At 40.9% G+C, this 12379-nt stretch overlaps 1 long non-coding RNA gene across 1 annotated transcript; it reads right to left on the reverse strand.

Moving 5' to 3' along the window:
- Positions 1–298: 298 nt before the first annotated feature.
- On the reverse strand, positions 299–12040 carry LOC142071938 (uncharacterized). Its single transcript, XR_012668196.1, has 3 exons — positions 11990–12040; positions 9145–9305; positions 299–2138 (listed from the first exon to the last, which is right to left on the reverse strand). It is a non-coding gene; the product is annotated as an uncharacterized LOC142071938 (long non-coding RNA).
- Positions 12041–12379: the final 339 nt, after the last annotated feature.

Below are 12379 nucleotides of genomic sequence, written 5' to 3' on the forward strand. Positions count from 1 at the left end.
CTCAGCTTAAGGGACTTTCCCCAGCACTCAGGTGCCCACCTCCCTTGGAGTGCAAACCCAAAGGTATATTGTCTTGTGCTGTATAGAAAGCTCTGCACAGTGCAAGCTCATAAAAATTCGCCGTCTCCCTCAGTGTTAAGAGAGATATACACAGCTTCTTTCCCCCCCGATATGGGTTTAATAATAGGGCTGTCATGTGATTAAAAAAATTAATCGTGATTAATCGTGCTGTTAAACAATAATAGAATACCATTTATTTAAATATTTTGGATGTTTTCTACATTTTCAGATATTTTGATTTCAATTACAACATAGAATACAAAGTGTACAGTGGTCACTTTACATTTATTTATTACAAACATTTGCACTATAAAAAAGAAACTTCAATTCACCTCATTGAAGTATGTAGTGCAATCTCTTTATCATGAAAGTTGAACATACAAATGTAGAATTATGTAAAAAAGAATAACTGGACTTAACAGTAAAACAATGTAAAATTTAAAGCCTACAAGTCCACTCAGTTCTACTTCTTTTTCAGCCAATCACTCAGACAAACAAGCTTATTTACATTTGTGAGAGATAATGCTGCCCTCTTCTTGTTTACATTGTTACCCAATTGTAGCCAGCGTAGCATGATATTTACGTGCCAGATGTGGTAAAGATTCATATGCCCCTTCATGCTTCAACCACCAATGCAGAGGACATACATCCATGCAGATGACGGATTCTGCTTGATAACTATCCAAAGCAGTCGGGGCCAATGCATGTTCACTTTCATCATCTGATCTGAGTCAGATGCCACCAGCAGAAGGTTGATTTTATTTTTTGGTGGTTCAGGTTCTGTCGTTTCCGCATCAGAGTGTTGCTCTTTGAAGACCTCTGACAGAATGCTCCACACCTCACCCCTCTTAGATTTTGGATGGCACTTCAGATTCTTAAATCTTGGGTCTAGTGCTGTAGCTATTTTTAGAAATCTCAGATTGGTATCTTCTTTGCATTTTGTAAAATCTGTTGTGAAAGTATTCTTCAATCAAACAACATATGTTGGGTCATCACCAGAGACTGCCATAACGTGGAATATATGACAGAATGCTGATAAAACCACAGACCAGGAGATATACAATTCCCTCCCCCCAAGGAGTTCAGTCACAAACCTGCAGGGCTCAAGTAGTGTTTCTAGCTTTTGCAGTTTTTCAAAATTCTTGTCTGTCAGCACTGATAGATGGTGCTTTTGGAGAGCTAATATGGATGTGAAAGTGGCTTTATTGCAAAGCAGGTGCTGAATCATAGCCAATGTGGAGTTCCATCTGGTTGAAATATCTTGTACAAGAGGTTCTTGTTTCTGTCCATTTGCAGCTTGCTGTATTCCTAGCTCTGTACTGTGTTTGAAATGGCCCACAGGTTTTCTACATTTAGCGAGCACGTTTTCAAAACCACCATCACTGAGTGCTACTGTAATGGATCGCTGCAGACCGTGGGCAGTGCACATCATGTGTTCAAAAGGCAAGCAACTGGCTCCTGCTACCATGTTACGTGCACTGTCAGTACTAATTGTTGTTAACTTTTCTTGAATATTCCATTCTTTCGCAACATCCATGAAACACTCCGCACATGCTTCAGTATGAGTCACTGTTACAGCAAACAACTGCAGGCATCAATAAAGGTGTGCTGTGACACCAAGATCGCTATGATTGTTCAAGGATGTCCAGTGATCACCAGTCAAAGCAACAGCCAGTGCATTTTTCAGACCCTCCAACTTCGTAGTCTTCTCGTTGTCATATAAGTAATTTATTTGTGATGCAATGCTTCCTCGGGAAGGAAAGGTGTCTGATCGATTGGAAGATGTAATTTGAATAATATCTCTTAGCCCTCTGTCATTTACAATGTTGAGCGGGGTCAGCCGCAGCCCTGGGAGGCATGGGGAGGGTGGTTGGAGTGCCCTGCAAGGGGAGGAGGGAGAGAGCTCAGGCGAGCCCCTGGCCGTCCTGTTTTTACATTTAAAAAATACTTCTCCGCTGGAGCCAGTCTGAGTACCACTTCTTTCTGTAAAGTCTCTTCTCTTTCTGCCTGCCCTCTGGTGGCAGCTTGCGTTGCTGCACCTGGCCTGAGGTAAGTTCTCTGGAGCAGTTGATGCTGCCCTGAGGCGATTAACGCACATTAAAAAAATTAACATGTTAATTGTGCTGTGCGTTAATCACACACGTTAATGGCAGTTAATTGACAGCCCTGTTTAATAATAAACAAGACAAATTTATTAACTATAAAAGGCAGATTTTAAGTGATTATAAGGGATAGCAAACAAAATAAAGCAGATTACTAAGCAAATAAAACAAAACACGCATACTAAGCTTAAGATCTTAAAAAGCCTTGTTTCAAGAAGTAATTTGTCATCCTAAATGTTATTTTCGGCAAGTTGCAGAGTTTCGGTCACTTAGATTCCAGTTATTCTGTCTTACAGGCTGGATGCCTGTCTCAGTCTGGACTCACCCCTGCCTTTCCCTTCAGGTTAGTTCCTTTGTCTCTTCAGGTATTTTCAGCAGGCTTTCTTCTTGGGTAGGCAATGGAGGAGAGTCCAGTTTAATCCCCTCCCCAGCCTTAAAAAGGATTTACCTAAGGCGGGAAATCTTTGTTTGAGCCCCATCCCCCAGAAAAGTACCAGCAGTGTCCAAGGTGGTATTTTGTATCAGGTGACAGGATCACCTGGCCTAGTAGTGTCACAGCTATGTCCCAGGACACCTCTCAGGAAGGAGAGAGATTAGTATCTTCAGTGTCTTATTGTTTCTTCCTAATGGCCCATCAAGGCTGTGATGGCCAGTTGTCTGGTGCGTATCTCCCAAATACACACACAGTTGTAATTATTGGAATTGGAAAAGGTTCAGAAAAGGGCAACAAAAATTATTAGGGGTATGGAACAGCTGCCATATGAGGAGAGATTAATAAGACCGGGATTTTTCATCTTGGAAAAGAGACGTCTAAGTGGGGAGATATGACAGAAGTCTATAGAATCATGACTGGTGTGGAGAAAGTAAATAAGGAAATGTTATTTATTCCTTCTCATAACACAAGAATTAAGGATCACCAAATGAAATTAATAGGCAGCAGGTTTAAAACAAACAAAAGGAAGTATTTTTTCCACACAATGCACAGTCAACCTGTGGAACTCCTCTCCAAGTTGTTGTGAAGGCCAAGACCATAACAGGGTTCAAAAAAGAACCAGATAAGTTCATGGAGGATAGGTTCATCAATGGCTATTAGCCAGGATGGACATGGATGGTGTCCCTAGCCTCTGTTTGTCAGAAGCTGGGAACGGGTGACAGGAGATGGATCACTTGAGGATTACCTGTTCTGTTCATTCCCTCTGGGGCACCTGGCATTGGCCACTACTGGAAGACAGGATACTGGGCTAGATGGACCTTTGGTCTTACCAGTCAGGCCATTCTGATGTAATTGTTACAGCAATATTCTTAACTTTAGATACAGAAATGATATATGCATACAAATTGGATAATCACATTCAGTAAATCATAACCTTTCCAATGATACCTTACAAGACCCATCTTGCATAAAATATATCTTAGGCCATATTCATAACATAACCATATTTCTATGAAGAATATAGGGTGTAACGTCAAAGGGAGCAGGTGACAAAAACCCACAGGTAAGTCAAAAACAGGAAGACCTGGGAGAAGGGTTGGAATCTGGGGAGGAGCATAAGCCATTATAGCAGGGATAAGGGAGAAACAAGAAAGAACAGAGGGAGAAAATCAAATCAGTATCTTAGATGTCTGTATATTAATGTTAGAAATATGGGGAATAAGCAAGAAGAACTTGAAATGTCAGTTAATAAACACAGCTACAACATAATTGGCATCACATAGACCTGGTGGGATAATATGCATGACTGGAATATTGGTACAGAAGGGTACAGCTTGCTCAGGAAGGACAGGCAAGGAAAAAGGGAGGTGGTGTTGCCTTATTTATTAAAAATGTGTACACTTGGACTGAGGTTGAGATGGAAATAGGAGACTGAATTGTTGAAAGTCTCTGGGTAAGGATAAAAGGGGTAGAAAACAAGGGTGATGTCGTGGTAGAGGTCTACTACAGACCACTTAACCAGGCAGAAGTGGTGGACGAGGCTTTTTTTAAACAACTAACAAAATTATCCAAAGCACAGGCCTTGGTGATAATAGGGGACTTCAACTACCCAGACATCTCTTGGAAAAATGACACAGCAGGGCACACATTATCCAACAAGTTCTTGGAATGTATTGGAGACAATTTTTTATTTTCGAAGGTGGAGAAAGCTATTAGGGGAGAGGCTGTTCTAGATTTGATTATGACAAATGGGGAGGAACTGGTTGAGAATTTGAAAGTGGAAGGCAACTTGGGTGAAAGTGATCATGAAATAGTAGAGTTCATGATTCTAAGGAATGGTAGGAGGGACAACAGCAAAATAAGGATAACGGATTTCAAGAAGGCAGACTTCAGCAAACTCAGGGAGCTGGTAGGTAAGATCCCATGGGAAGCAAGTCTAAAGGGAAAAACAGTTCAAGAGTTGGCAGTTTTTCAAAGAGACATTATTAAGGGCACAAGAGTAAACTATCCCACTGCGTAGGAAAGGTGGGCAGTATGGCAAGAGACCACTCTGGCTTACCCAGGCGATCTTCAATTATCTGAAATTCAAAAAAAGAGTCCTACAAAGAGCGGAAACTAGTCAAATTACAAAAGATGAATATAAACAAATAACACAAGTATGTAGGGACAAAATTTGAAAGGCCAAGGCACAAAATTAGATTAAACTAACCAGAGACATAAAGGGTAACGAGAAAACCGTCTACAAATACATTAGATGCAAGAGGAAGACCAAGGACATGGTAGGCCTGTTACTCAATAAAGGGAGGGGGAAACAAGAACAGAAAATGTGGAAATGGCAGAAGTGCTAAATGACTTTGTTTTAGTTTTCACCACAAAGGTTAATAGCAATTGGACATCTAACACTGAATGCCAGTGAAAATGAGGTAGGATCAGAAACTAAAATAGGGAAAGAACAAGTTAAAAATTACTTAGACAAGTTAGATGCCTAGAAGTCTACAAGTCACCAGGGCCTGATGAAATACATCCTAGAACACTCAAGGAGCTGACTGAGGAGATATCTGAGCCATTAGCGATTATCTTTCAAAAGTCATGGAAGACGGGAGACATTCCAGAAGACTGGAAAAGGGCAAATATAGTGCCCAGCTATAAAAAGGGAAATAAAGACAACCCGGGGAATTACAGACCAGTCAGTTTAACTTCTGTACCCGGAAAGATAATGCAGCAAATAATTAAGCAATCAATTTGCAAACACCTAGAAGATAATGAGGTGATAAATAAGTCAGCATGGATTTGTCAAGAACAAATTGTGTCAAACCAACCTGATAGCTTTCTTTGACAGGGTAAAAAGCCTTGTGGATGGGGGGGAAGCAGTAGATGGGGTATATCTTGTCTTTTGTAAGGATTTTGATACGGTCTCGCATGACCTTCTCATAAACAAACTAGGGAAATACAACCTAGATGGCGTTACTATAAGGTAGGTGCATAACTGATCGGAAAATCGTTCCCAGAAAGTAATCAGTGGTTCACAGTCAAGCTGGAAGGGCATATCGAGTGGGGTCCCACAGGGATCAGTTCTGGATCTGGTTCTGTTCAATATCTTCATCAATGATTTAGATAATGGCACAGAGAGTACACTTATAAAGTTTGAGGACGATACCAAGCTGGGGGGGGAGGGGGGTTTGCAAGTGCTTAGGATTAAAATTCAAAACGATCTGGACAAACTGGAAAAATGGTCTGAAGTAAATAGGAGGAAATTCAATAAGGACAAATGCAAAGTACTCCACTTAGGAAGGAACAATCAGTTGCACACATACAAAATAGGAAATTACTGTCTAGGAAGGAGTACTGCAGAAAGGGATCATAGTGGATCATAAGCCAAATATGAGTCAACAGTGTAACGCTGTGGCAAAAAACCAAAAAACAAAAACGCCCCCTCATCATTCTGGGATGTATTAGCAGAAGTGTTAGCAAGACACAGGAAGTAATACTTCTGCTCTACTTAGCTCTGATTAAGCCTCAACTAGAGTATTTTGTCCAGTTCTGAGCGCCACATTTTAGGAAAGATGTGGCCAAATTGGAGAAAATCCAGAGAAGAGAAACAAAAATGATTCAAGGTCTTGAAAACATGCCCTTTGAGGGAAGATTGAAAAAGTTGGGGTTGTTTAATCTGGAGAAGAAAAGACTGAAAGGGGACATTACCTTTTATGTACTTGAAAACTGTTACAAGGAGGAGGGGAAAACAATGTTCTCTTTAACCTCTGAAGATAGGACAAGAAGCAATGGACCTAAATTTCAGGAAGGGCAGTTTAGGTTGGACATTAGGAAAAACTTCCTAACTGTCAAGGTGGTTAAGCATTGGAATAAATTGCCTAGAGAGGTTGTGGAATCTCCACCCTAGGATATTTTTAAGAGCAGGCTAGACTTAGTCCTGCCATGAGTGCAGAGGACTGGATTAGATGACCTCTCAAGGTCCTTTCCAGTCCTATGATTCTGATGATGAAGAAGGGCAGGGCAGGAACGTATTGATTTGCATTTTAGTAAACAACATGTAACCTTTCTCACCACATAACTCCATGCCTCCATCCTCACAGCTGGAAGAAACTTTATGTAGAGGTAACCTTCAGGAAAAAAACATTCAAAGGGTGACTGGACTATAAAAGTGAGTGGCAGAAACACCCCAGGAACATTCTCTTTATCTCTCTCTCAATCGCCCTTTCACCCAAGAAGACAAAGGAAGTACCTTTAGATTTTGGGAGGGCTCTGACCTGAGAATTTGGTCAGCCCGGTTGCTGGGAACATTTACCTTGAACCAAATCTAGTTTTGCGAATACAGACTAACACGGCTGTTACTCTGAAACCTGTTTAAATTTAGTTACCAGGAAGCATTTTATCTTTATTTCTCTTGTAACCATTTCTGACTTTAATACTTATACTCACTTAAAATCTATCCCTTTGAAGTTAAATAAACTTGTTTCATTCTTTAATCAAAACTAATCCAGTGTTGCATTTAAATTGAATTGTTTAGTAACTCCAATTAAAGTAGCAAACTGTTGAATATTGACCTGTCATGGGGCAATGGACCTCTAATATCTGGACTGTCCAGGAGAGGGCTGGACAATGCAGAACACACATTTTAGGGTGAAATCCATGACTGGGAGTGTGTTGGGGCCACCCTGCCAGTGGTAACTAAGAGTGGTGGAAGCCAGATTGGATTGGAGAGTGTTGGCAAGCTGCAGTTATACACAGACACTTGGGTATGATCTGCTTGCTGTTTAGCTGTTTGTGAGGGGTCCAGGCTGGGAGTAACAACATCAAAGCATTATGAGGCACCCAAGGTTGCACGGCAGGTGATGACACAGCCCCTCAGTGGTCTGGATTACACCCCAGAATGTCATAATCCCACTCTTCGAAGTATTTATCCTAACAACATCCCTGTGATGAAGGGAAATGATATTTATAGGCATTTTACAGGTGGGGAACTGAGGTACAGAGGGTATGTCTACAGTGCAACTGGGAGTGAGGTTCCCAGCCCAGGCAGACAGACTCAGGCGAATGGCATTCGAGCTAGTGCATTATAAATAGCAGTGTGGACATTGTGGCTCCAGTGGAGACTCAGGCTAGCCACCAAGCGCAGACCCAGAGGGTTGGGTTGACTTCAGAGCCCAAGCTTCCACCCCAGCCTCAGTGTCCACACTGCTATGTAGGAATAGGGAATAGTGTGGGAAAAGGCAGGAGTGGGAAGGAAAAAAAAGGGGGGAGGATCAAGAAGGTGAGACCAGTGAAGTCGGTGGGTTGAGCTAGTGAATAAATAGACAATGAATGAAATGAAAATGCTGGCAGAGCTGGGCAGCACCGAAGTGTTTGAACTTCATGCTGAATATAGGGAGCTAGTAAAGAGACATGAGATATATGGGGAGTGGGCAGTATGGTCTTATGGCAGGAACAAAAGTATTTAAGTGTTGGATGGTGACAAGATTGAGGGGGAAAGTCAGGGAATCTGGACAGAAAGAGGTTACAGGAATCTAGGTGAGAGAATAATGGCACAAACCAAGGTTTTGACAGTGGATGGAAATAAAGGGTGGTTGTTTTAAAGTGCATAGAGAGGGAGAAGCAACAAGACTTGGTGATAGCCTGGGTCTGAGTAATGACCTGGGTCAAAGCAACTCTTGAGTGACATGAAGGTCAGGCGAGTATAAACTGCTCCCCCAGAGGGATGAACTTGTGCCTTTGGAAACATTGGACCAGATCCTACTAATTTACACCACTGTACAGCCAGGGTAACTTCACTGTCTGCAGAGAAGCTGCACTAGGTTTACAATGATGTAACTTTGGTCTTGTTGGTACTTTGCGAGATAATCTCCATTTTAACCACATAAGTTCTTTCCAAACATGAGCTATGTTAGTCCGTAAACTTCTAGACATTATCTCCAGTTATGTCAAAAAAAAAAAAAAAAAAAAAAATCCCAGGCTGCAGTACAAAAGCAACCCCCCCCAAAACCTTTGAGAAAATGTAGCTTGCTCAAGAAAGGAACATGAGCATACAGAGGCTCACTTGCACTATCTAGTGGTCAAAGAGAGAATTTACCTCAGCAGTGCTAAAAACGAAATAAATCATTAAAGCCCCAGATTCAGCAAAGCACTGAAGCACATTTCTGACTATGAGCGTGTGCTTAAATCTCATTGACTTCGATGGGACTTCAATATGTGCTTACATGCTTTACCAAATTGGAACCTGAGGTAGATTGTTCATCATTACAGGCGTGGGGAACAGTCATGGCTTATTTATGGCAAAAAGTGTAAGTTTCATTTAAAAAGGAAATCATGGGATACTAAAGTAATATTAAATTGTTTTTCATGGGAAATTGAGAAGTTAAATATATATATTTTACTTTTACACTAAAATGGGTTAAAATGACTTCATGCTATAATATATCTTAAAGAACCTAAGAGGCACATCTGGAAAAAAAATATGAAGCCTTGCTCAGTAAGCTTTGGTGAGGTTGCCAGGCATCATGACATTTTATGGAATAAAAAGAAAGGGTTACTTACTTTACAATGATTACAGTGATTCTTCCAGATGTGTTGTCCACATACATTCCGCTGCTGGTGTGCTTGCCCTGTTCTTGTACTCAAGTTCAAATTACTTTGACCAGCAGTGTCCCTTGGTGGAGGGGGCTCTACATGCACCCAGAGTGTCCACATGTCTCCTACTGGAGGGCATAAAGGGCAGTGTGACCCCAACCATCCCTCAGTTCCTTCACTGATACAGAATCCAGGTCTTATGAGACTGTAGTAGCAAGGAAGGAGGGCAGGTCATGGAATATATTATAGAAGGACAACACAGGTCAAAGAACCACAGTTAGTGTAAGATAAATGTTTTGATCAATCAAACAATGTTTGGGGAACTTCAGTTTGTGGAAAGTTTTAAAATCACAAGACTCCCCCGAAACCAAAGATAAAATCCAGTTCCCATATAGCTGTTTCCAACCCTCCTGGTTGTGAAGAATGCTTTCGAGACATGTACTGAGTGCAATTAACAGTGCTGTCTTCTAGAATCTCCAGAACGCTTGTAACAAGTGCTCTATAAAAAGTCATCACACCAATGGCAACATTACCTGTTTCATTGCTGACCTTAGTTGCAGGTAGAATAAAGAAAGGTGTGGGAGGGAAGCCACTGGGAACAGGCAGGAATTGGGGGTTGCTGAAGAAAAGCAAGTACAGAAGGGAAAGAACAGATTTACAAAGAAAGAGAAAAACAGAAAATGGAGGACGTGGAAAGAAACAAAGGTCAGAAATATCAGTGTTTCTAAGGTGAACGTATTTTCCCATTAAATGCAACAAAAGGTCTTGAGTAACAATAAAGTTATGATCTACCCTGGATCTTTGTGCAAACTTCCCATTCATATCAGTCGGATTATGGACTTGAGTTCATTCCACACTTATGAAGTATAGTAGCTGCTATTTCCATTTATAGATGGGTAAACTGAAAAACAGCAAAGTTAAGTGACTTATCCAAAGTCACACAGCAAGCTGCTGTCAAAGGTAGAAAGAGAATTCAAGCTTCAGGGCCAGGACCATGCAATCTCAGCCTATGAATTTAAGATTCCAATTGTGAAAACTGGAATGATTTAGGCTTTTGGCTGTAAGTTTGTTTTTACCCACCAGTTATGTTTTACACACATATACACAGAATGTTTACAGTACTTTTTCAGAAGCTTCAAAACAATTTCCCCCCCCCATCAAACGTGACCTCCATTTAGCAAACACGTTGCAGTGCAGACGTCTACGAATGATCTTTGTTTACATTTGTGCCTGCGTAGTAGCATAATTGAGGTCAGTAAAACTGTAAACAGTTCTGGGAAAACTAGTAGTCAATCATTACTAGAATGCAACAAGATAAAGCTCACCTGATTTATGTTGGTGTAGAAAAACAGCCAAGTCATAAGGATTGCTCTTTTTTGGCTTTTAAAATAAAAATTGACAAGTAAAGAGTACTCCTAAAAAAGTCACATTAACCTTACCAACTTGAATAGCTCCATTGACATCAGTGAAATTATCTGCATGATGTCACAATGGGTCAAAGCCTTCTTGTCTATTTGTATAGTCTGATCAATTGACTGGTAGCAGTCGCCAGGTTCATTCCTGTTCAGAAGTTCAGGTTTGATTGTTTCAGCATGTTGTAAAAATCTATGACTCTTCATAAATCTGCTGGATTCAATCCAAACTGCCTGTTTCAAAGTAGTATGCAGGGTCGTTGTAGCACTGTTGGTCTCAGGATATTAGAAGACAAGGTGGGTGAGACAATATATTTTACTGGATCAAGTTTTGTTGGTCCAATAAAGCATATTACCTCACCCACCTTGTCTATTTCAAATAAGCTCATAAAAAGACAGCCAACATTCAATAAAAGCTGCTTACTTATGTTCGTGAACCAACTTAACACTGCCAATTGTTTCAGTTAAGACACTATCCAAAATTAAGGTTAGTCCCATGAGCCTAGGTCTGAAGTTAAATTTACTCTGTAACTGTTTTTACATCAGCTATAGAAAAAATATTGACTGTCTAAAGTAACCAAGGTAAATGTTATCTATTATTTTAAAAAACTGATTTAAAAAGGAATTTCTAGTGAAAGGTTCTCTCCAGTTCCCTTATGGCAGGGGTCCCCAACGCGGTCCCCACGGGCACCATGGCGCCTGCCGGGGCATTTTTGTGTGCTCACAGGATACCCCGCCACGGAAATGCCGCCGAGAAGGCATTTCGGCAGCGGGGTGTCGGGCGCCCGCCACAGTCTTCTGGGAATAGCAAGCAATAGGGGACCACTGCCCTACGGGAATGATTCAGAAGACAAGAAAAACGTGGCCTAAACAATCAAGGCCATCCTTCTTCCTCTAAATGCAAGCTACAGTCAGGGTTACCTCAATATAATACCGATTGAATTGTTTTGTTAATTTGAGATTTTTAATATTTTCTTAATGCATCTTCTAATGTCTTGAGGTGCATGTACCAGACCTAATGAAAATATGCAATTTTGCTTCTGAGCAGCAAAAAGGGTTGGAGCCTCACATTCTCCCATTCATCTAACTCCACCCTCAGGCAAACGATTAGGGGAGAGATGGGCTTTGCATGGTGCCCCAATGGCCAGGGAAACCAAGTAAGGAAAGCTAAAACCAGGCTTGAGGAGCTTCCTATGAGATAGGCATTGCTTGCTAAGCACCCTGCTGATCTCAGCTATTCGGGAGGCACTCTTAAAGGAAGAAACCAAGCAACACATAGCACTACACTGATAAAAAGTCAACACTAAATTGCACATAACAGCAATAAGAAGGTACAGTAGCACCTCCTGGAGAAGTAGTGTAACATGTTCCTTACAACTGATTCTAACAGGCAGACTTACCTGCTGTAACCCTCCTTTGGAGGCCACTCAAAAGTATCGGCAAACCCTGGAAGAAGAAACGTTAGTTCTTTCTTAACAAAAGTATGCATATGAAGTATATTAGATCACCAACATCTTCCATGACGTGTCCAATGCTGTACGTTGATCATACAAATCTACATGCATAAGTTGAAATTAATCCCAGTAGAAAATGAAGACTATACATCAGGGCAAACTTAACATACAAAGTAAATACAAAATCTCACCGTTTCCTATTTGTATATTCTGCTTGTTAACTTACACATGAGCTGAAGTTGTTGTTTGTTTGTTTTAAAGGCTATCAATAACTGTTTCAGATCTTCGAAGTCAAAAACAATGGATATGGAATCTTAAATTTATAAACAGCATTTA

The sequence above is a fragment of the Caretta caretta genome, chromosome 4 (genome assembly GCF_965140235.1).
Source record: "Caretta caretta isolate rCarCar2 chromosome 4, rCarCar1.hap1, whole genome shotgun sequence".
In the NCBI taxonomy this organism is placed as follows: Eukaryota; Metazoa; Chordata; order Testudines; family Cheloniidae; genus Caretta; species Caretta caretta.